The 26,045-nt window shown below is 37.1% G+C and overlaps 2 long non-coding RNA genes across 7 annotated transcripts in view; one reads left to right on the plus strand and one right to left on the minus strand.

Moving 5' to 3' along the window:
• Positions 1-15,319, plus strand: part of LOC125691914 (uncharacterized) — a 63,553-nt gene extending 48,234 nt beyond the window's left edge. Inside the window, exons 9-11 of the long non-coding RNA XR_007376327.1 lie at positions 3,672-3,844; positions 8,657-8,786; positions 15,229-15,319. This is a non-coding gene — a long non-coding RNA (uncharacterized LOC125691914). The remainder of the gene's footprint in view (positions 1-3,671; positions 3,845-8,656; positions 8,787-15,228) is intronic.
• Positions 9,315-26,045, minus strand: part of LOC125691912 (uncharacterized) — a 48,321-nt gene continuing 31,590 nt past the window's right edge. Inside the window, exons 7-10 of one of the 6 annotated variants that reach the window (XR_007376325.1) lie at positions 21,924-24,981; positions 21,586-21,671; positions 15,309-15,447; positions 9,315-12,507 (exon numbers count right to left, since the gene is read on the minus strand). This is a non-coding gene — a long non-coding RNA (uncharacterized LOC125691912). Of the gene's footprint in view, positions 12,508-15,308; positions 24,982-26,045 lie in introns of all 6 variants that reach the window. The other 5 variants (XR_007376321.1, XR_007376324.1, XR_007376323.1 and 2 more) reach the window with 5 other exon arrangements.

The raw sequence follows: 26,045 nt of genomic DNA on the forward strand, positions 1-26,045 counted from the left end.
AAAGGTGCTTTATTCTTTTATTATTTTATTAGAGGCAGTTCTAAAGTGCTTTCCTTCCCAATTGCCTGCCATGCCAAGAAGGCAGTAGCATATGTTTTCTGTGATGGAAGTTCAAAAACTTAACTGAAAACATGAGAAATCCTTGAACAGAATATGCACACCAAGATGGGCTAAATAAAAATAAATAAATAAATGAAATAAGAATAAAAGAGGAAAATTACATTCCTCCCAATAATTTTTATCCTCCCAATTTTTATGTCTCCAGATATAAAATCTGGAGAATTATTTTTCAGCATAATAATGCCCACAATTTTTTGTTAGAAGAAAACGTCTGCAATTTTATGGTGTTCAAAAGGGAAAAAGTTTATCTAGTAGATAGATTTTCGGGAGGTAAAGTTGAGGTTTTGGGTTTTTTTTTTGTTTTTCAACAAAGCTATGCTATTTAAATAATGGAAAGGATGAGGAATCACTCTGTACTTTTCCATGTGTGCCAGCTGGTATCTGTTTCAGAGAGGGGAGTGGAAAAGATGTTTCTTTAGTCTAGCATTGACTGCAGTATTATAAATTGAGAGAAATACAGCCTCATTATAGCCATGAATGAGAACAGACATTTACTGTACCTGTGAATGGTGGGTGTTCTCTCACTAACAGAAACAAGTGGCAATTTTTTCACAGTTGTCTCATCATCTTTTTTTGAAAGTGCTTTCTTGGGAAATTAAAAGTGAAAAGTAGTCTAGATTGATGCATCTGTGGCATTTACAATAGAAAAGACACTGAGTGGGACAAATCCTGCATACTAGCCCTGGTGAATTATTCCTCTGTAGCTTGGACATATAAAAAATGACAAGAAGGTCCTGCTGCAGAAACACCTGCTTATTGCACCATTTCTTCTTCTAGCAAGGCAGCAGGTGTAGGCTCTCATAGTGTAGGTAGACCCCAGAAATGGCTTCTATTAGAAGGAGTAGTGTCCTTACTTCCAATTGTTTTCTTTGTTTTCATTTTAAATAGAAGAATAACCCCAAAACAATAGTAATTATTTCCTCATGAGCTGATGGTCTTCAAAACTGAATACTGCTTGTTTACTCCTCTTTGTTTCTAGCAGGTAAAAAGTACTATGATACACTAGCACATTTACAGACAGTATTTCCAGTCTGAAGAGTTGTTGCTGAGGGGGATTAATTTTGCTTTATGGGAAAAGCAGAAGCAATCTAAAGACATACAGGACACAAGGTCTCTTGAGTGCATTCTGAGCCCATCCCACATAGGTGGTGGTACCACAGGGGTTAAGGGTGCTGCTGGTTTGTGAGGCAAGATGAAGATCACTACCCCCATGGTCCATAGACAGTCCTGGAGGTTTAGGTGCACAGTTTGACTAGCAGGGCAGAACTCAGAAGAAAAAATGGAGATATATGGCAGTGATGGCTAGAAAAACAATAGCCGTCGTTAGCTTATTTATATTTTGTGGAAAAGGAATCTGGATCAAGACTATTAGCTGGAAAAGATTAAGAAGAATTGTGAAAGAGAGAGATCAAGACATTTAGGAGAGAGACAATTATGGACTTTTTAGTAAATTAATTTTTGTAAATAATCAGCTTTCTGGGAGAAAACATGAAATGCTTATACAGAGCATGCTCTATGGCTTGCTAGCTGAAGAACACAACAGAGATATAAAATATAAGTTGCGTCAATCAAACCTGTGGTGATGTTGATGCTGTGTTACTGGTTTAAAGACATAAAGGAAATGGTGAAGTGCTAATATGGCAGATTCTTTTTCACATGCAGTTTGGTGCCCTGCATTCAGTGACCTCAGATAAAAGACACTACTTTGATTTATGCAAGCCTTTCAAATAATGAGGATCAGGCAATATTTCTGATACTTGTGATAACTTGTTGGAATTGTCCACAGACTTTTATTTTTTGTCCCTTCATCTTCACAGATTTCAAATGTCTATTGAAGCTGAAGTATTAGTCCAGAGGAGGACCACTAAGATGATCAAAGGGCTGGAGTACCTCTCTTACAAGGAAAGGTTTAGGGAACTGGGCTTGTTTAGCTTGGAGAGGAGAAGGCTCTGGGGATCCCTCATTTTGGCCTTCCAGTATTTGAGAGGAGAATATAAACAGGAGGGAGAATGGCTGTTTAATTGGGTGGATAGTGAAAAGACAAGGGAGAATGGTTTCGAACTAAGACTGGAGGCTTAGGTTAGACATTAGGAGGAAGGTTTTCAACCCAGGTTATTCTAGGATTCTATGATATGATTCTATGATTATGCTAGAGGTAGCATTTCACTAAGAGCCTAATGTGAGCTGGAGTCTTAACAAGCAAAATATCTATCACTAAATTCATGTCCAATATATTTCCTTTCATAAGCTTCACATACAATATGAACTTAGATCAACGTCTTTAAACTTCTGTACTTGCAGAGAAGGCAGACAGAAATGATTATCTATGCAGTTTATTTGAAAAGGATAGAATAATTCTTATTGACTTTTCTCCTCCTTATTCTCATTGCTCATTGCTCATTCCTCATTTAAGGGGCAGTAAGAAAGTGACAAATTTGTTCTCATCTTCAAGCAGTTTGTAAGAGTTCATTAGATGCAGGTACGATGGGCTGAAGTCGTAAAAACTGATCGCTTCCATTTCTGAGTCCCTTTGCTAAATGTAAGTGCAGGAAGTTTATGTTTTAAAATCTGATCAAAGATCATCACTTAATCCAGCTTCATTTGCTCATCTCACAGAATTTGGGTTGTGGATTATGATGACTTCAGAGCTCAAAACCTCTTATATTTATTATGATTTGTCTACAAGTTTCTCTTCAGAGTCTGAGCTCTGCTGACAGGGACCCTGAGCAGTGTCAACAGAGTAAACCAACAGAGTAAAACTTGTTTTTGTGAATACTAAGCTGTCATGGTTCCAGCCTGGTCCAGCCCAGTTCTGTGGGTTAAGGGGGCAGGGGGACCCACAACCCAGGAAAGGGGGAAGGAGGAAGACAGAGGGATGGGCTTCATCAGAAAAAAACCATGGAACGAGCAAGGGAGAAAACTAATTTATTAAATATGATAGCGGCATGTGAGATAATATAATACAATACAATTGGAATTGAAGCAGAAAAACAGAGCAGTCTTGTGACTCCCAAACAGTTTTATCTTTCTCTCTAAATGAAAAACAGAAAAGGAATAATGAAGTCTTCTGGGAGCTGTAGTTCATCTCTTCTCTTCTGAGACAGGCACCCAGAACTATTGGCAATCCATGGAACTGTAGCATTAACTCTTTATCTCCCAGTGCACTACATGATGTTAAGATGTGGAATACCAATAACAGAAATCACAAAACCACAACATAAGTAATTGCTGGTCACCATACTAGTACACATAAAAAGGAAGAACTAGAAAAGCTGAAAGAACAGAAGCAGTTAAAATCCCCAACCAGTGGTACCTATGAAGCATGAGGAGCTTTGAGTAGGACAATGAGGGCACTGGAGTTTCTGGGCTGAGTTTCAGAGATCAAACCAAGCTACTGCACTGTGGACCCACTGTAGCTGCAGCTCCCTCCCAAGTACCCCACGCAGTGTGTGATCCACAGCTGAGCATCTAATAGTGCATGGTAAGAGTCCCAGAAAATGGGTTATGTGTATTATTTCACTAACGACATCAGTTTGATTTACTCCTTATAGAAAAGCACAAGAAGTAGATCTCTATCTTCACTGAATCCAGTGGCAAAATATTCATTGGCCTCATTGTGAGCAGCAGCAACTCCTTTTTCTTCAGACACTGAATCATGCTACAAGAACATCGAGCAGCGCTGTAGCTGATCTATGCTGTGGAGAAAGTCATTCCAATTTCTGGGGTAAGTACCTTAGCCCTCTTTTGTGAGAGGCTGAGTGATGCTGCCTGTCAGGTGCAGGCCCCCATTAAGCGCTCTCAGTGCTGGTAAGAGCCCTGAGTCTGTTTCAGTGTCAGTACCTTGTGTAATGCATTGCCTCATGCTGCTGCTTCGACTAAGTAATGCATTATGTATATCTTGAGGTATAGTGGTTAGTGTAATATTTATGCATGTAGGTATCTGTGAGAGTCACCTTGAGTACAGCGCAGCCTGCAAAGAGCAGATAAACAGCATTAGTGCCTGCAATGAGTGCGGCACACTCATGGGTACTTTACTTCAATCCAGCATCTAGACTTGATGTAGAAAAGGTATAAATGGTGTAAGTTCACTCATTCTAATGATTCCTCCAGTAAGAAATAAAATGTAATGAGAGATCTCATCTAAAATGCATGCTTTTAAACTTAGCATCAATAACTATGCTAGAAGCATGATTGTGAGTGAGAATGAGTCAAACTCTTCTCATCTGCTAGGAGGAAGCCAGAAGAATGATAAAATGGCAGGCAACACCAGTGCTGATAAATGGTGCTCTCACATAATGAGTGCTGTGTGCAGTTCCTGTCTTCCAGCTTTACCATTTTGTTGAAATAAGGTATTGATAGGTGTGACAGGGATAGCCACAAATGTGGTAAATGTCCATATAAGCAAAGAGTAAATAGACTAGGACCTTTTAACTCAGTGAAAGAAAGAGCATGGGGTATGTATAGAAATGGTATAGGCAGAAGGGCTATAATGGACTTCTGCAGCTCTGCAAGTGGCGTGGCTATTCAGCAAAAATTGCTTTTTTGTCACCTTTCATTACACAAACCTGGGAGGTGGCAAATTAAATGATCAGATTGATCTTTCAAAATAAGCCAAAACATATAATGCCTTTTCTCACGTGTAATCTAATGGTAAATTCTTTGCCACAGGGCTTTGTGGATGTCAAAACTATATAGTTCAAAATAGGTAAGACAGAAAAACTAAAGAAAGGAAAAAATGCATATTTATTGAAAAGCAAGCAAACAAAAACAAGCAAGCAAACAGAAAAAAACCATGCAACTCTAAGTCCACCTTAAGCTTAGGGTGTCCACCTCCAACTCACAGGCTGGGACAATACTGGGAAAGCATCACACAGTAGCCTTCATGACCCCACTCTTCCCAGCAGCTGAGCTAGCAGAGGGGTCTCTTTGTACTGTAAGGACCAGAGCTTGATGTGACCAAGGGCGGGCAGACATAGGCTCAACAGCTTGGTCACTTCCTTCAGCAAGGTATTTAGTTCCAGTAATCTTCTCTAAGAGGTCAGCTGAGCGTTAACAGGATGCAGGGATGCTCTTGCTGCAGGGTTTGTAATGGCAATAAGCATTCAAACCCTGCTGGTACTCACCTCCAAGTGACAAAGTGAACCAAGGAACCGAGCAGCACGCCAGTGTATTGATTTCAAGCTGAAGTATCCATTGCTCCTTCAGCTCCCGAGGCTTTTTGTGAAGTCTTTCATTCAGGTAATGAAGTCTAACCCTCTTGAGCTTACAAAACCTGATGATTTCATGGTATGAGTCGGATCTAGCTTGAGGCTCAGCCTTGCTCTTCCAACTTCATTATTGCTTCATATTTTGGTGTGTGTAAACCACCTAATTTTCAGCTATGTTATTTTCCAGGTAGAATCAGTGCAGGCTCTATCCTGTTTAGCAGAACAAGGGTCAGCACTTCAGATGAGAATGAAGTAAACAGACTTGCCCTTTTGTTTTGAATAATGAAAGCAAGGCAGATTTGCCTTTAGAAATGAGGGTTATATGTCTGTAGCAACTTCTTGTCCTGAGATTGCTCTTTTTTGTTTTATTATTATTTTTTTTTAACGTAAAGCAGCATTGCTTCTTGGTCCATAGTATTGAAAAGATAAGAGGATTGCTGGAAAAGACTTGGGTGGTTCCCTGTAGCCTTCCACCTTGTTCTGCTGTGTACCATCTGTCAACGCCTTTCCATGGCACCTCAACATGCTACTGATGGAAGGAATTCTGTTGTCTCATCCATGGTTTGAAAACCCCTTGCTCACACTGGCAAGGCAATGCCAATGTCAAGATTTAATTATCCCACTCAGATCAGCAGATTTACTCCTGTAATTAATGACCCACAATGGGAAGAAGCAAATTAAGATAATTCTGGTCCCAAATAATTATTGCCATTTATATGGTTGTTAAATATGTAATTTTCAATTTCACTTACTTCCTTTCTTACTGCTAGCGTTATCCTAGCAACTATCTTGCTGCAACAATTTTCCATTATTCTGCTGCCTGTGCTACAATCATTTGCAGTCAGATGGGGCCCTATTAGGCAACAACATTCACATCAAATAATTTTCACTAACAAGGAACAGAGGCAGTTCAGTTGTCATCTGTACCATGCTGGTGGTGCATCTTTCATCGTCTTATCCGCGCTTTTCTGAGTCACAACAACGCTGTTATTAGCTCTGACAAATAAAGAGGCAGAGGTATAATTGCCAGTGATGGTGGGAAAGAAAAGGATGCTTTCCACTCTTTCAGAAGTGGCCATTTTCTGCGTAGAAGAACAAATTTCCAGTTGTTCCCCAGGGGCTATTTAAGGCAGTTACAATGGCTACATTTTGTGGCATAGGCCTGCAGGAATACACCATTCCCAATGTGATTATTGCTTATAAGAGTATTATTAAAGATTCAGGGAGCTTGGGATGCTGTAAGAGAGAACCATTAAACACTGGCGGTAATTGGGATCCCAGAACCTGACCACTGTTAGCCATCTGCAGAGTGGTGAGCCCACCACTCACCTCCAACAGCACTGGCATCACAGGGAACAGGACCAAAGCAGGCCAATAAGATGACATCTGTCTCTTGCTGAAGCTAGAAGAGGTTGTGCTACTGATGCTAATAGGATAGAGACTTAAGCAATTTTTTCCCTTCACCCCGAAATGCTTTCTCTTTCCCTTCCACATTTGCCTTTTCCTGTTTTTCTGTGCATTTTTAGGCTCATCTCTCCGCGTGCACTGTATCTTCCACCAAGCTGCACAGGGCAGGCCTCTGGCTTCTCACAGCCCCAGGACTGCTTGCCAGCATCTTGGGTGTGTTGGGGCAATGGGGGGAGCTATTGGTCTCCCTAGAGCTCCAAAACGAGCTGCCATGAGCAGGGCTGCACCAACTGGCACAGGGACTGACATCCTCAGCACACTCCCAGTGCACCAGCGGTGTAGTTTGCCTGGAAAATCTGTCAGGCAAAATTTGTTAGGTTTTTCGCAGCTCTGATTTCTCTATCCCCGAGAGTGTCTTTGCTAAGAGAAAGCATTGATTTTTGCCATCCAACACACACACATATGAATATGATTCATTCCACCCTATTCCTCAGAATAACTTCTGTGAGTTGTTACCCCTGCTAAAATGAGCCTTTTCACAGGTCTGTATTTCCACCTAGTATACACACAATAAAATTACCAGAAGTGAAATAAACTTTCTTTGACTTGGAGGAAATTTTATGTTGTAGAGGACTTTTCTCGAAGAAACAACAGTTAGCTTTATACTATATTCATTTATAAGTAAACTTAGCACCATATTATTTGGTGTAAATGTGGGGTCAACGGTTGAACCAAATGTCTACTTAATAGAATTATACTGTACTAAAATGAAAACTATCAAATATTAGCAACACAACTACAATTTGAGATTAAAACATGTTTTGTCTGAATATTTGAAATTGGCTACTCATTCAACTTAATTTTAAGCAAGGTTAATTTAAAGCAAGTGGAGCATTGCAATAAAAACCCTTAAGCTGTACATATTTATTAAATATTAAATTGACAAACATGAGTGTATATAAAAAAAATTGAGATTCTTAAAAATGAAATCAAATTAGAGGTAAAATTATGTCCAGCCAAACTTAGAAAGGAAGTACTTTTGGCTGGGGAAGAAAAAAACAGTAAAGGTATAATTAAAACTGCATTGTTTGCACCTATCTGGAGATATGTCACCATTCTGTTCTGTTTTCTGTCATTTTCACTCCTTCACATTTAATAAACTACAGTATTGTTTAAGTGGCTGGCTCTTAACAGGAGACCAGGCTTATTTTCCAAGGCTGGATCAATTGGGACTGTGTCTGCTATAGCAGTTGTTTTTCCATATGTATTTAAAGTCTTTCAGTGAGAATAATCTGCAGCCTCTTTATCCAGATCTGATGTCTCACAAGCCTTGCAATTAGAAACTTTTCTCTACTATGTAACTTCAAGTTCTGAATTTTGTCTTCTGTATACAGATTATTAAAAAACAACATTTGCTGCCTTCTTTGCAACAGTCCTTCATGTATTTTGCTGTTTTTGCTATTTTTAACTATAGTACAAATGGGAATTCACAAGCTTCTTTATAGACTGCATTTCTCAAATTCTTTTTTTTTTCATATTTCTTTGGGCTTTCGCTATTCATTTACAGTTTTTCTTGAAGATGCATGCCCAAAATGAAAGGGAATTCCCTTCAGTGGATGCTAGAAGTTCTGGGTATTATAGGGTAATTCATCTTCTATTTTACAAGCCACATTACAGCATAATTTGGCTTAACATTTGCTTTAGCAAAAATATTAAATCTTCATCTCAATTTTTTCTGAAGACATGTTATCTATCTACTTGCTGCCCACCCCGCATTTATTTACTTCAACCCTGCTGCTTAATGTTACGACTGAGCAATGTTTTCTTGTAAGGTTCTAATGTGTGAAACAGTCAAGTGAATATATTGACATCTAATCTCAGTGTTGATCTACATGTATTACCTTAACTCTTTTCCCTTTCAGGCTCTATGAAGGAATGCGAAATGACTGCAAAGAGCAAAAACAACAAGCCACAGCTCAAAAATATAACCACCTGATTTTTCAAGGTTCATCATGCTAACCAACCAATATTTTCCAAAACTCTGCTAGTCAGGTGAGTTGAAATTATCAGAGCTAAGTACTCTCATCACTTTCTTCTTTCTTTGAGATCTTGTCTTGGAGATCTTACCTCTTTCACTGTTAACAGTTTGAGCTCCAGTGATGTTCTGGGACTGAAACATTCAACAGTATGAACATCTCACATCAGCTTTCCTTTACAACAGATATCGTGTTCCAGTGAGTCCAACATTTGGGTACTTTTGGCCATTCACAGAAAGGTTTTTTATTACCATAGCTACCTTCTAGCTATCTTCTACAGAACTCTGTGTTCTGTTTTTGCATGTTTGTTTGTTTTGTTGTTTTTTTTTTCCTTTTTTTAAGTGAACACTCAGATATAATTTGACTCAAAACCTTTGGAAAGTTTGAGTCATAGAGAAGAAAGTCTTTGAGCAGTGCATTTTTTATCCAAAATCAAAAATACATAAGATTGGTTGGGTTTTTTTTTCTTTTTTCTTTCCTTTTTTTTGATGCTGTCTTTTTCCTTTTTTTTTTTTTTTTTTTTGTGGGGTGGAGAATGTGATTTACCAAAACTTTTATGTAAACAACACAAACTTTGCTTAGCTTTTGAGTGCTTAGTTTCACTTACATATCCACACTGCAAAAGTTAATGAAGAATATACATAATTTTGCTTACATTTCAATACATGAAAATGCACGCCTTTTTTAAAAAGCTATTAAATTCCACATAACATGAATAGAAAAAATACTGGATTTTAACTTTTATATATTTAAATGAGTTCATGTCATTTATGTAAAATTCAAAGTTGCGCATGCAAACCAACTCATATATACATAAATACATACAAATTTGTTCAAATTTGCAAATCTTTATCTTCTAGCAACTAATCATTTTTTCCATGATTGGGAACTTTTAGTGTCCTAATTGCCTTACTTGAAAATTAGGAACTGAAATTAGTATTATTATGCACAAAATAAACATTTAAGTTGAAAAAAATCCCACCACCCTTCAAATGAGAGATAGTATTTCTGCGGATACAACAATGATATTCTAACATATCAGGAAAACCACCATTAATCAGAAAAAAAACCGAGGAAAAAAAAAGCAGATCAGGAATATGTTTGAGCATGCTAAGATAGTAGCTGTAGCAACTATATAAGTAGCAGCTCTACAGGCTGCAATCTCTCATTCTGATTTCTCTCTAGAAGCAAGACTTATGATGTAATAGGATAAAATGCAGAAGGTGGAGGAGCCCCGGTTCCACACAAAATAGGCAATGCAGTCTTATCTTTTTTCATTAGGGAAAACAAATTGTTTTTCCAAGTGAACAATCAATTGTTTAGGCACCGGAATTGGAAGAAAAGGGATGAAAACAGGAAGGTACCAGCAGTAAATTTGTCCAACACTGGAAGTTCTGTAATAACAATAATAATAAAAAGAATAATAATTCCAAAAATTGCGTTTCATAATGGAGAAATAAATGAAATATGCTGTAAAGGATGATATGTATTTCTGAAGAATTAACCTATCATAAAGCTCTTCTGACAAAGCAAAAATTAAGATCACTATGAACGTGGGTTACTGAAGAAATCCTATGGAATTGTACTTTATACTACATGGAGACCGAAGTAATCATACAGTTTTATCACAATGTCTTTTATTCTTTCAGTTGAGTTAAGCCTGCAAAGAATTTAATCTCTAGAATTTTAATTATGTTAAAGAGATATTCATGTATGGAAAATGTCTTAAGGTGTTTATTCCATCAGGCTGTATTTGCTATCCTTACTTTAAAAAAAAGGCTCTCTTGATGAGAAATTCTTCTTCAAGGAGAAGGATTTTTCTTTACCTTAAAATTTGAAATGCTAAAATTCACTACACAAAAGAGAAGAGGTAAGTCATGAAGAAGGAATGGATAAAAATGGCTTTGGACACATTCTACTCCAACTATTCATTTTTATTAGGAAAAATAAAGATAAGTACTCTGATAGCTAGTTAGAATTATTGATTAAATTGAAGCTTTGAGGAGAAATATGAAGAAATAAAAAACATTTTAAAAGTTGTCATTGTAAGCATATATCTTTTTTTTTCAGTGAGCCATGAGGAGGTAAACAGGATTGTATTTTAACAGCAGACAGTACATTATGCTTTAGACTATAAAAAAAATAAATAAAAAGCAAACAAAAAAAAACACCAAATAATAGCACACAAGTTTTAATTGGCAAAATTATGATTAGACTTTGGCTGGTTTTGATATGGGCTTGGCTGGTCAGAAACCAGCAGCAAAATTCTTGGAGAACTGAGTATTCACAGTATGAATGAGAGGGAACACAGGAGTGCTACTTTTTGCAGTCTACCAATTCTAAGCACCAGAAATTATGGTGTGTGAAGATACCTGGGAAGATGAGTAGCGACCTACAGAGTTTGGCAGTACACACGCTAATTTTTTTATATATGTGTGTATATATAGTAAAAAGAAGTATAAAAGCATGGACCTAGATCACTGTGTTTTCAGTGACTCAGGAGAGTAAACAAGGTAAATATGAAATGAGGATTTCTCCTGTTATTATTCTGTCCTCTGATGTCAGATTTTCATTGCAAATACACGAGTGGTGATATGGTCAAGGCAATTTGAAAAGGCAAAGGCTATGTGTTTCAAAACAAATGTAATAGAGCTGCAGTAATTATCTTCACCACATCACCACAGTACAATAAAGGTGAATTCATTTTTCTACTTGATGGCCATTTCCTCCTTAGGAAAGCAAATCCTGCATCTCCTGTGCATGGCACAGCTTAAGAGTAGTGACAGATTGGCTAAGAAATGGGGAGTACTTATATTATATGACTCCTGCAATACATGCTATATCAATTTTAGTGTATATCTAATGTTCACTATGGAAGCATAATCAATGGCTGAAGCTGAAATTATTTGTCAGCAGCTTAGACCCTCACAGGAGCCATGAATTTGGGTGTAGGTGAAAATCAATCCCTATGTCTTTTGTATTCAATTACAGGAATGAATAACTATTCTTGAACTGAGGGTTAACCCCCTCCAGGACTGTAGCTCATATTTTACTCCTGGAGAGAGGTTTGTCTTTGGAGGACTACTTGGTTATATCAGGATCTTCCTGATACAACCTATGGTGGTCCATGCACAAAAGCCATTCAATTTTCAGATCTGTCATTGAATTCCAGTATGGTTTTGAATAAGTTTTTTATAAGGTTCATCAATAAAATGCTTGATCATCTGAAATAGGAAACAGTAAATGATCGTTCAGCAAATTTGGAAGAAGGATGAAGTTACTCAGACAGTGTTGGACATTACCTCGTTCCATTCAATCATGATAGGTGATGTTATAAAACAAGTATTTCAGTATCTTACAGCTATTTTGAAAGAAATATTCTGTAAAAAAGTTTTAAAATACATTTACTTACCAAGTACACCTAATAAGTTAATACCAAATGTTACGTTTTTCCTTAAAAAAAAAAAAAAGAGAGAGAGAAATTCAATCTAGCCAGCAAAATTCAGGGAGAAATGGCTTATATTCACAGAAATCTGAAGGTATATTTAACTCTGCAATTTCTGTAGCAAGCAAAGTTTTTTATAGCTTTGAAGAAGGTGGGAAAAAGTAAGTTTGACTGTCACTGAATTACAGTAGGATTTGTAAATCCAGGATAACAAAGATTTCATCCAAGAAGAATCTTGAAGCTTTTTGATGGTTTTAAATTTACTAGTTTCCAGTTGTTCATTGTTTAATACCTGAAGGAAAAAAGAAATGGTAGCTCAGAGCAATGTTTTCTTTGATGAAGCAACTAGTAACACACTGCTGGAAACAGACAAGCAGAACATTACTGTATCGTATTGCAGGACACGTTTACCACCAAATCTGTTTACAAATAATTTAACAACATGAAGTCAGATTTTCAACTGTGCAGAATTTACTAGAAGAAGATAGCTCTATGTCATCTCCTGCTGGAGCTCTCAGTACTGTCCTGAGAGTAAATCTAACATGTTCTGCATTTGCATCTTAACCTCCACTATTCCCCACTACGCAATGGCTACTTTAATGCTGATGTTATCATTATTTCCAGCTCCAAAATTTATTTTAAGACAGTTAAAATGCCAATATCAAAGAATTAAAATGATGATTAAATCCTTCAATAATATTATGTTTTCAATTACTCTGAGTGCTGACGTGAGCTTTAACACATTGCAGAAATGGAATATGAGACACCCTGAGAGAAGATTTTCTTATAAACCTCTGGTGTGCAAATCTATTAAGATAATAACCTAAGAACCACTTATTTAAAGCAATATTGTATAACTGCATCACTTCTCTAATACATTAGTAAGTATTATTTGTCTTGTTAATTTTAAATAGTCTAGAATGATCTGTCTTCCTTGTTTACCACAAAATCTAAATTCATAAACAGTAGATGATATAGATGATATAGTATCAGATACAATGTAGAAACTAAAACATGGCAAGTTCTAGCCAAACAGATTTTTCTTGTGCAGGAGAGTAAGCGCGGTACAGGTTTCATAGAGAAGCTGTGTAGTCTTCATTCTTTGAGTTATTCTAAAGCCATCTAGACTTGGACCTGTGTAGTTGGCTTTAGGTGATCCTGTTTGAGCAGGGGTTTTGGACAAGAAGACCTCCAGAGGTCTCTTCTAAACTCAGTCACTCTGCTGTGAATGCATATTTGTAATTTATGAAAACTTGAGACTGGGACCTTATTTTCATAGGTGAAAGTCAAGACAAAAGAAGTAAAACATTTTCACTTAGTACTGATAATACGTGAGAAAAAGGATAGCAAGACAATATGAAAACTCCAGTTCATTAACTTACTCTATAAACTCATAATGTATGTCACTCAGCAACCCTCAGTCCCAAATATGAAAACAACAAAGGCTGAAGTGCCATAACTGTGGAAAGTCAGACTTGCTCCATATTGGCAGCTGGAATGCTTTGCATACGTCAGTCACTGTTTCATTAGCCCCTTCCTTGCAAGTATGCTAAAATAGTTCATCCTGAAAGAAATGCCTCCTATTCATTTTCAAACTAAAACAGATACAAAGAGAATGATAACACTATTTGATAGAGAAAATTCTGAGCTACAAAACACTATTTTTCAACACTGTCACCAGCATTAGCTATGCATTTTTACCTACAGTGAACAAGAGCCTGCATGCCACATTGTAAAAATCTGCATGAGCAGAGGTGACCCACTGTCACTGTCACCGCAGCTGAAGTGCACCACCCACCACCTCACTGTGCTCACATCCAGCGTTTGGTCTCCAGAAACATTCAGTAAGCACTGATAAATGTCAATGGGTGCCATTGTTTCCATATGGATGAATTAACAGTGACACTCCCTTGCTTCACATGCACTTCCATGTCAGATGCCATTCTATCAGACTGCCCTTCTGCTGCCATCTGTCACACGGCAACAACATGTAATGGAATACTGGTGGTGGGAAGGTTCAACCTCTACTACCATACCACTAACATCTGCCCCCCTGATGTCATGGGCCAACATAATAAAACAGGAGGTGTTACTTTCAGAGCAGCCCTCATCTTTAAGCAAAGTGGTTATTTGATGGTGTTTGCCACTGATGTTTCTAGAAGGAAGGGGTTTTCTGGAATACCATAAGGATCAGTGAACTCTGGAGTCCTGGTAATGCTGTATTGCATTTATTTTATGTGAGTTCCTGATCCTTTTTGACAACTTCTCACATATTCCTGTCCTAAAGGTCAAACCTGTTTCTCACCAGCGTTAACTGACAAATGAAAATATCAGTGTTTTAGAAAAATGACATCCATAATAGGTTAATCTCATCTTTATCAACTGAACTTGATGGGATGCTCTTGAAAAGTGATTGGGGATATTCACCATAAGCATTTCTGAGTCTGTGAAAAGCTCAGTTTAAGCTTTCTTTATAACAGACTGTAAAAGTGATCAATGTGATATCTGAAAAATAGTGGTGGATCAAGGCAGGTGCCAAGTTTTTAGTCACTTAAGATTACTCATCAGTGGCACTGACTGCATAACTGAATCTGCAAAGGTGCCCTCCAGAACAGAACAGTTTTTAAAATGCCCTGTCAAAATTGCTAAAATCCAAAAATACATTGCATTTTTTGAATATATGTTGTTGCCTTTGAATAATAGACAAAAGATTTTTAAAGTATCTTGGAAAAATGAAACAGACACATTATATTTCATATGTGTCTATAGTATTATTGCAGGTTTAGCTGATGTGTTCTTTGTAGTAAAATTAATATGACTACAAAGATCAAAGATGACCAGGATAAGGAACAGTACAACAGAATGGACTAGGACTCTTGATTAAGAAAATCTCTAGGAACAGTGATTCACTGCTTTTCACAGTTTAAAAACTAAACATCTCTAGATGAAATTATAACACTAATCATTGAAAAAGGAGATGTACTTAACTCGTTGAATGTACCACCACCAACAGGCTGATGTTGAAAGCTTCCATGGATTCCAACAGCAACCAAAGAGACATACATCAGAAGGAAAGAAGACATCAGTACTTACTAAACTCAAATCTTCGTGGTGATTCAGTAAATTTCCAATAAAACGAGGACTGGAGCTTGGAAGAGACCAGGCACACATTAAGCTTGTAGCCTTAGACTCTCCAGATATCATCTCTTTGGGCCACTGCAAGAGACTTTTTCTGAAATATACAACAATATGACTGTAAATATTTTCTTGCTCCTTGTGCATTTTATTGCAACGAAGAACTCCGATTTAGAATAGCAGAAGACATCAAGTAATTTACAGCTATTGTGTATAAAAATATATTTATTCTTTTCTGAGTAGGAAACAGTACATGTGTTTAGGTAACAAAATAATCAAATTACATAACTATTCTTGAAGAGTACATTCCCTCCAGCATGCCTGTAACGTACAACAATGGCTGGGCTCCTCAACAGCCAGGTGAGTCTGGGAATATGCTTAATCTTCGCCATTCTCAAAAAAAGAACTTGAATGAAATTTGACTTGAGGTTCTGAAATAAACTGCTAGGACATCTCCACCCTTAACATATCCCAGTATGCCATTTCACTGCCAGTTACTGTCAAGATCAAGATGGTAATACAGAGCCCCTCAACAGGGTTTGTCCCTGTGAGTGGGAGCAAGACTGAGGGAAACCCAGATTAAAAGGGAACTTCGAATGTGCTTTTAGAGGTTACAGAAAGAGCAGTGTTTTAGAGCTGCATCTACTCTTGGTATAATCTTATCCAGATTTAAAAAAAAAAGACCAAACATGAGCTCAATTAGAAACATACCCATGTTTTTTCAGCAAAGAGAAAGAACAGGAAATACCACAAATCACTGAAGAAAATACATACTCATACAATGATACAGTTCACCAATACCCATACTGTATATTCCTCCATCGCTTTACAGAATTGGTAGTAAAGGTAACCTCAAAAGAACAGGTAGTATTTCTGTATCAATCCAGGTTTGGGCTGCCCACATAGATATTATGGTGCTGAGACTTGGAAATGACATTCATCTTAGGCTGTTCAAAATTCAGGCCAGCAGAGGAATGATGTAACACACTATGTTTTGCAAAGTATATTTGCTTGGAAATCTAAGAAAGAAAAGGTAAGATTTTTGTTTTAAAAATCTAGCTCTATAAAGAACTAGACTAAAAAATGATAGATAGAAAAAAATTAATGATGCCACTTCACAAATAGTATCCAAGAAAAAAATCATTAACCTGAAATTATTCTTTGTGAATGCAGCTCAAAAAATGTTACTGTCAGAGATCCCGCTGCTGGGAAAAGCTACAAAAAGTCATTGTAAATGCTGTGAAAAAGCTGAAAACAATTTATAGATCCACTTTTTTATTATGTTAAGATGACACTAACATGATACCATGATTATTAATTATAACATTGTAAAAACCATCTGTGACTTGGCTTCTCTTTATGGATAGGAAAGACATGCTGAACGTATGGATAGCCTTATTTGCCACTACATTAGTACAGCTTTAAATGGATGTAATATTACAGCAACATGAGTATGAAGTACCACAGTGGGAAGTCACGAATCTTGTATGCATTATTCAAGAACAATAAGCAGATGACATATGGATAATAGCATTACATTCTCCTTGAGAGATGGTAAAATGTAAATAAGACACAGCATCTTCTAAGCAGTTACACAAGGCTTAATCTAAAATATGTTATCCTACATCTGCCCAGCGGATGCCCACTAAACATAAGAAAGGCAAATGGTTGTTCTCCAAGTCACCCTCCTGGTAAGTAGGCAGTATTAACACTTTGAAGTGAATTCCTGTCCTTGCCTAAGTCAAATGCAAAATGAGTGTGCACATGTGTATGTTGATTTGGGTAGGAGTATGAATTCAACCTCCAAGTACCATTCTGTGCTGCATATCCCAGTTACTCATAGTCTACATTTCCACATTGCTTAAAGAAGTGCCAAAGCTAAAAACTTGAGGAGCAAACCTTAATCTGACTATTTAGATAGACTTTAATAATCTCTTCCTTTTTTAATTTTAAAGTTTTGGAGGAAATCCTAATTATCTTCGGTTTTACATAACCAGAACTAATCAAAAATTGGTCTCTATTATTCCAGACATATTCAGGCCACTTTCAGTCCTTGTCTAGGTTATGGAATACTCAAATGCCTTTTTTTATTCCTTGCTGTTAAAGAAAAATATTAAAGGAGAGAGAGATTTTGTTAGCAGATCTCACTGAAGGCCAATTGCAAAGTGCCCTGCCATCACCTTGGAAATAATGAGGGAGAATATGGCCCAACAGACAGAAGATTGAATTGATGAAGATGACTTTTGATAAATATATAAGGAATCATTATATACAGAAACCCAAGTGAATACTGAGGATGGAACTCAAAGATTCAGTACACAGAATTTCTCTAAACAGGAAGAAGTATTTTCTGAAGTCATTAGAGATTAATAGTATTGTTATTATTATTGCTGTTATCATTTTAACTTTCAGCTCAGGGCTCAGGTCAGCAACAACAATTTCTACAAGGTTATCAGGTTGCTGAACATTTCCTTTTCTGCTCAGTGATGTACAACAGTCCCATTTCTGGTGAAAATTGTTTTATTGGAAACTATGAAGCATAAAAATAATGAGACCAATTTTCATAAGGACATTTTTCCCTTGTGAACGCAATGTGCAATCACAGCAGAGCAGTGGAGGCAACTCACCACTTGTGCTTCCAAATCAAAAAGCATTAATGGAGCTGAACAACACTGCTTAGGTCTGTGGTATCCTAGCTCAGGAAAGAATACAAACTATGAGAATACATGCAGATAAAGGATTTTTAGGTATAAAAGAAAGTCATTCATTCTGAAAGACAGGAAGTTATCTTCAGCAGAAGGCTAAAAAAGGATATGCATCTTTTCTTTTGGTACATAGATTGCAGGAAGAATTATGCAAGATAAAGGACAATCCTGGGAAATTAAATATAATTTGGATAGGAAATCAGACATGGTTTTCTCATGCCAGTTCTTACGTTCTGGTTTCTGCAGTGATGAAAGATATGTAGGTCTCTCTGAAAGTAAGAACTCCTATTTATGTCCACAGAAACTGCAACAGATACAAAGAATACAACAACTCTATTTGATAGAGCAAATTTTCGGCTACAAAATACTATTTTTCAACATTGTCACTAACATTAGCTATGCCCACAATGAGCAAGAGCCTTCATACTGCACTCGTAAACATCTGCACCAGTGGAGCTGACTGTCACTGTCAACACTGCTGAAATGCACCACCACCACCTCACTGCGCTCACATCCACTTGTTGTTACCCAGAAACATTCAACAAGCATTGACAGTTGCCAATGGGTGCCATTTTTTCCTGCATGGATGAATTATTCAGTGACATCTCTTTGCTACAGATGCCCTTCCATGTCGGATACTATTTTGTCAGTCTGCCTCTTTGCTGCCAACTGTCACACAGACGCAACAAAATATAATGGAATATGGGTGGGAAGGTTCAACCTCTACTGCCATACTGGCAACATTAGCCTCTGATGTCATGGGCCAACATAATAAATTAGGAGGCATTACTTTTGGAGCAGTCTCCATATTTTTAAATTGGATTCTAAAAAGTTTCTGGTGGGGCTGGATTGACAACGGTGGCACCAGAGTTCTGTGAACTGGCTTTGACTACCTACAAGCTGCTATGCTTTTCCATATGATTAAAAACATAGTTGCTGTCAAAAGTGTATAACCAATAGACTTGAGTATATACTGTGAGTACATGCTCAGGTATGTGCCCATGACTGACTCATTCAAGTTCCAGAAGGAGCCTGGGACCTGGTCCCAATTAAAAAAGGAAATGCCTACTACTGGAAATAACTGAACAATGCAGCTCAGAAAGATTTTCAGAAAGCACCAATCACTTCCTTTCTTTCTCCCCGAGACCTAAATGAGTTACAGCTTTCAGTATGAGAGGGATTACCACAAGCTATTTTCTTTCTCCCCTTATTGAATTCACAGCTGTAGAAAGAATTAAGCAATGAGGTGAAATAATTGTTTAAAATTACTGCAAATGAATCTTGATCACAACCTCAAAACTGAGAATCATGATCATTATATTTGCATTCTCATGAATGTACATGAAGTTATTGTTGTGTACCAGAGTATATATTTGTGTATTAACTTTATCAAATTTAAGTGTTTGTGATATCTCAGTGAGCATGAAATGTAGTTACTTGGTTGCACCTGTTCATAATAATTGGATTCAATATTCATGAATGATTTTCCAGCAACCATGTGCATGAGCAGTGATCATTAAGTCAGGCTTCCAGCTCCCCAAATATTGTACTGCAAGTGATCTGTGAGGTCTGTGAAAACAACTGTGTATAAAATATCACCTGACACTATGAAATGTAGACACAGGTGATTGCTTCTCTTGGCCTGGATACCAAATCTCTATTTACAGATGGGAATTCACCTTCATATAGCAATTAGGAATGATGGTAAATGGAACAAGATGCTAAAGCTAAAAAGATCATGCTATATCTGACAACTGTTAGGTGAGCTGAACCAGAAGCAGCCTGGAAAAGCCAGAGTATTAAAAAATTGGATGTTAAATGTGGCAAGATTGACAAAAGTAAAAATCAAAAATTTAAGAAAAAGCAAAAATCGAAGAAAACATAAACTGGGATGATAAAAAGATCATTGAATTAATCCTGAAATTCAGGGTGACAGTCTTTTTCTCGTCCTACTTCTCTACAGGTTAGCGTCTTCCTGTTAGGGATATACTAGATTAAAGTATGCATCTAATGCAGCACGTAACCCATGGGCAGTTAGCCCAGTGTTTAGAAGATATATTGGATTTGCTGCAAATGAACAGATGATGTCCAGTAAGGCCAGTGTTTCTGGAACAGCGTACAAAAAACTCGCCGTTGATTTGTATGGGCAAGGCATCCAAGTCACACAGTTCCAGACTGAGAGCTCATGTGGCTTCTCTGAGTAATATACCAAAATTCATTGCAGATAACATTTCCTATCAGAAAGAAAAAAAGAAAAAAGAAAAAAAAAGAGAATGCAATGAAATGCCTTCAAATATAGGCTAGCCCTCGCAAGGCCAATGGCATATCATGCAAGTGAGCAAAACTTACATTTTCACATTGCACGAGTTAAATGATTGTCTGGACATGTCTAAATAATCACATCCGTTTTTAAATGTCCTTTGAATCACATCTGATTTGGCAGGAGATGGCAATTCCCAATGAGATAAACAGTTAAAAAGATCATACAAACAGCTGGGTTTTGGCTCAGCTCTGCATTGCTGTAACTTCACATTGCTGGGATTCCACTAAAATAAGCAGACATATCAGAATGATCTATAATGTCAAACAGGTTAATCCAAGACCAGTGAAAAGAAGGAATAAGATGCTTTAACTGCCTATCCCCTTCCTGATGGACTGCTATTTCCTCTTGTGTTAAGAAATGGCAAAGAGATCTTAAGTGGTAATCTCTGTTTTGGTGGTATTTTGCAGTAATATATATTTTCTGCAGGTGAAGACCTCAAAAAGAACAGCTCCATTCTGAAATGTGATAAAGACCAAAGCAATTAGCAGTCAGCCCCTTGGATAAGTAGTCAGACATGATAAACCTGAGCTTTTTATTGATCCTGAATTCTGAAAACTCATGAGTTTTGAAGCTATGACTTACATTTGATTCAGTATTCATTATTTAGAAAGCTAATTATGAATTGTAACATCTTGTTTTACAGCCTCAGCCCCCAACATCATGAACTTTAGATCATATTATTTATTGCAGAATGAGCAAAAGTAATTTATTTTGTTATTATCCATTTGATAAAAATGTTTTCCCATGCTAATGTTATCAGAAAAGATTACAGCAAGCTTTACTGCGAAAAGCAGAACAGGTTAGAATTAAGATATAATAATGAGATTAGAGAGAGACAAAATAAAAGATAATAGAAGACCATGTAGATAAATACAGAGATTTCTAAAATGGAAAGCTAAATATGCAAAGATTGCTTTTAATTTATTATTTTCATCTCCTGCCTTTGAAATCTCATTAGTAGCACAATATTGGCCTAGAATTTTAAGGAAGAAAATGTCAGCAGGCATTATCAATCTTATTTTGTATAATTGTATAAAAAATAAGTAAAGGAGAATAGCATTGTTTATCTTTGTTTTGAAGCCTGCAGTTACTGTGGCAATTTTGCATAATGCATATTGGTATTAGTTGTTGTGGTATTTAAACCTAAAATGAATATTAAACCCAGTGACTTATTACTGCTTAAAGAGCACATGGTTCCCAGACTTACCAGCGGCACCACTGACAGCCTGTGGCTCCTCGTCTCAAAGCCAGTGCCAGCCTTCTCTCACATCTGTCTCCTCCTCATCTCAAAGCCTACCGCAGAGGAAAGCTGCCATCAGATGAATTTCATATGTGAATACAAGCCAGCTACACTGAGCTTTGGCCCCCTGCCTGGTCCTTCCTCTGACTTTGGACAAAGGAAGAGACACAATTTCTGCAGTGAGTGCAGAGGTAGCAAGAAGACCAGGCAAGAAGCTAGTCTACTCCACCTGACCAGCATTACATTCCTGCTCTGTTACTGTGTGACTTTCTATTTTAAACTAAATGGATTTCTGAGCAACTTACGGAAGCAGATTGTAAACTCTTTTGAGTATCCTCTAATATTGATAGAAGGCTTTTCGAACTGTCCTTCAGTCGTCCACACTTGGAAAGTAAAATTCCATCATTGGGCACTTTCTCCTCAGGAAATCTCAGCTCTGGATTGTACATGCAGTACTGGAGTGTGCTCTGTAAACAATGGTACAGTATTGGCTGTAAGTGCAATGCCAAGAGTTAACACAGGTGACACTAACTTAGGATTTTAGCTTTAGAGATCATGGACAGGACTGCTGTGTTTCTATCCCACATTTCAAAGGCACAAACATACTATCATGCTATATAATAGAAAACAAAACTTTCCAATTACACTCAACTGCCTTTGCACAGGACATCTGCTGTCACACATAGGCATATTGGGTAAGATATTTTGGAAGGAGTTGACTATATAATGCACATACAGTGCAGGTAAACTATGTGTTTGCTTGAGAAATAGCTGTCCCTCTCTGAGAGGGATTGGCAGGTCAGGAGCTGCTGTTGCCACCACCACCACCATTCTCACTGATAGCATCCAGACAAACAAAGCTTGCGAGCCTCCTTGCTTATACCAGAAATAACATAAGGATAAACTCCTCCATGCTCCTACTGCCTATGTGTATTTCACTTGCTATGTTGACAAAAAAAATAGCTCTTTGTCAAAGAAATATTAAGAAAATCCCAAGTGGTTCTTGAGGTTACATTTAGTACTGTCATCAGAACTGCAAGAGAGAAAAGTTGATGCAGTCAGTTGCCTTTTGAACAATCTGTCGTAAATGGAAAACTATGTTTCTTTTTTTCAATTGCATTTTAGTAGTGGCTAGCCTGTTTATGGGTTTCCATAGAAAATGGATCTCCTCAATGTTATTTTATTTTCCTTGAAACCTCAGAAGAAAGAAACAGTAAAGAAATATTGCTCTGTAGATCTCTGGGAAATATCACATTGCTTTTTCTCATTCTTTTTCTTAATTTATGCAAGGTTTGTTAAAAATATTAAAGATGAAAATTATTTTTATAATTGATAAAAGATATATTTTTAGCTGAAGGAGACTATTTTCTCCTGCGTGGAGGAATTCAGTGACACACCTTTGCTTCAGATGCCATTCTGTCAGTCTGCCGCTCTGCTGCCATTTGTCACATGGAAACAACATGTGATGGAGAAGGTTCAACCTCTACTGCCAAACCACCTGCATCCACCTCTGATGTCATAGGCCAACATAATAAAAGAGGAGACATTACTTGCAGAGCAGCAATTGTATAAATTGTATGCTCTTTGACATTTATTCGAGTTTCTTAAAATACTACCAGAAGTTCTTGAATTTTCTGAGCAATGGACATCATGATAAGTTAAATGCAGCCCTTCCCATTGCTTCATAGAGAAATTCAAATGCTAATTTCAGGAAGCAAACATTTAATCTTTTTAGATACTGAAAATCACAGCCCATCTTAAAAGTTGTTCCATCTGAGTGATTCTGAACTTTTTCTCTGGCACCTCATCTCACACTGGCTCACATAAGTCTCACGCTTCCCAGTGTACTGGAAACAATAAATTCAATCTGACGTTGTGAGAAAATCTGATAGAATGATTATAGCTTGCCAGCTCGAAATTCAGAAATGAAACAGTCATTTTTCATCACAGTGCTATTTGCTTAAAGGAGATGTTCACACGTAGAAAAACTTTAACTACCATAATATAATACAGTAACTTTAAATATTCTCTCTTATACTTTCTTAGCACTATTCACTTACACAGCAATGTTTATATTAGAGATGCTTTTTCAGGTACAAGCAACAGATTCAGATTTTACTTTCATCTGCAAACTTGCTAAAAATTGAACTTACATCACAGTTCCAAACAGCATGTGTTGTGGAAAAATAAATCTCATTGAGGAAAGAAAATATAGTCAATCTATAGTCTATAGGGAACTAATTCTAGACTAACAGATATCTTAGTGAACTGTAGAAATAATTTATTGTATCACTTTCAAAAAACGTTTCTCAGTTTTAGTGCATCATTCCACTTATATGGAAACCGTGAGATGTGAATTACTCTTTAGTTTTTGGTGCATGCTGAATATTTTGAAGATTCTAAAATTAAATGAAATGTAGGCTCCTAGCACTTGGCAGACCCTTAAGCTGAGAAAAACATGGAAATAGACTAGTTAACTCAAGCAGAAATTGCCCTAACAGGAAGACATCTGATTCCTCAAGGTTTTAAAAGCATTTGTCTCAGTGGATAGCTCCAAGACAGACCCATTGCGAGTGCCACAGGACAATTCAGAGGAACTGAATGATCTGGAAACCACTAAATGGAAGGGAAAGATAAAAACATATTGCACAGGAAGAGATATATGCCTTACGTGAGTTGGTTGATGCCAAGATTTCCTTCAAATGAAGGCAGAAATACATTTATGCAGTTCTTGTGCAAATGAAGAGAAACACACTTCAGGTTGATGAAGACTACTGGAAGTGAGACTGCCTGAAATCAGTGAGAGTTAAGGAAAATAGGGAAATCTTATGAAATGTTTTTATTTGCAGTAAGGAGAATTGCTGCTATAAAAAAATATACTGCAGATAAATATGGCAGAAAAGTACAGCTCCTTCATCAAGTTATACTATCAAGAGCATCACTAAAAGCTTAGTCTTTTGTTGTTCACAGGGATAAGTCTATTGTGTTCAGGGCAAAGAAATCTGCAAGGAAACATCATCTTCTATCCCACAAACGTGGGGTAAAATAGAGATGCTTGAAAGAGTCCTTCACATTCAACCCTGCTCCAGAGCAGTAAAAGGCAGCAGGGCATATGCTCTTGTGAATTTTTTGATCTTTTTAAATGCTTTCTCCAAAAAACACCACACACGGCAGCACAGGCAGTGCATGTGAAGTCTGGCTCTTAAATCTGCACTGGGAGCACGTTGGTACTTACTACTCTCAGGTTGCTTTGCATTTACATATCTTCTATAGAAAAATTCCAACATTTTGCCTCCCTCTCGCAGATGACACCAGTTGCTGCGAAGTGGTGGACTTTTGGAAAGTTCCATTTCAGTTCCATTTCTGCAGTGACAGCAAAAAAGCACAGTGCTTGCAATTTTGATTATATTCTACATAGCTTACTTTAATGTCTTGACACCATGTAAAATAGCACTATCAGCTTCAATTTTCTGCATAATTAAAATAACCATAATAGTTCGCCATGGAAGCATGCCAAGTTTATTTGTAGGAGACATTTTCAAATATTGCTAAGAAAAATTATATTAAAAATTCCCATGTGATTGAAAATGGACACACAAATTCTGTGCGAATAATACTATGAAAATGCACACACACATTTTCAACTCTTTAAGGAGATAAAAGAGTCAGTGCTCTGTTGTGTTTACTCTGCCAATATTGAATGCAGATGATAGCATTCATTCCTCTTCCCTTATTAAATGCTATCCTTAATCTCAATCTGAATTATTGTTGTGTACTCCAAAACAGGATGAATTCAGGAGTCCTGATAGTGATGGATGACTGTGGTGTTTCATACTGTGGTGCCTAGCATGACACTGCTGTAGAAAGGTGTGGTTTTCCGTTTGCCAAGCACTTAAACTTTGTAAACACTTCGCAGGCATTTGTCAGCTTATGTGCCAAATAACCACTGTTTTTGTTTTGTTGTTAAGATGTAACCCTAAAGAAAGTTAGCAAAATACATTCCAAAACACCTTGCATGTTTTGTTTTCCCTTTTAAATTATTCTCAATTTTGTTATCTCTCCATCTCAATATCACAATGACATAAGGATCTGCTTTGGCTGTCTGTAATGTGATTTTTTATTTAATGCATTTAGAATGACCTTCTACGTCCATTAAATTATATATGATCTAGTTTCTTGGCAGGGCCATTTATGATCATTTGTCTTAGATTTTATGTATTGCTTTTCATTGTTGATCTCAGAAATTGTCTTACTTACACTGAATAAAAAGTGACAGGAAGTGATGGAGTATTTTGTTAGAAACACTTTGGAGAGTCCTGATTCCAGAAATGTTAGTTTATAGCCTCAAGCCTCGATAAATGTACAAAGGGACAACAGGCTAGTGACAGCCCCACAGAAAGATCTTTGGGGTTTCTGAGTGATAGGAA

Source organism: Lagopus muta, chromosome 4 (genome assembly GCF_023343835.1).
Source record: "Lagopus muta isolate bLagMut1 chromosome 4, bLagMut1 primary, whole genome shotgun sequence".
NCBI classification, from domain to species: Eukaryota; Metazoa; Chordata; class Aves; order Galliformes; family Phasianidae; genus Lagopus; species Lagopus muta.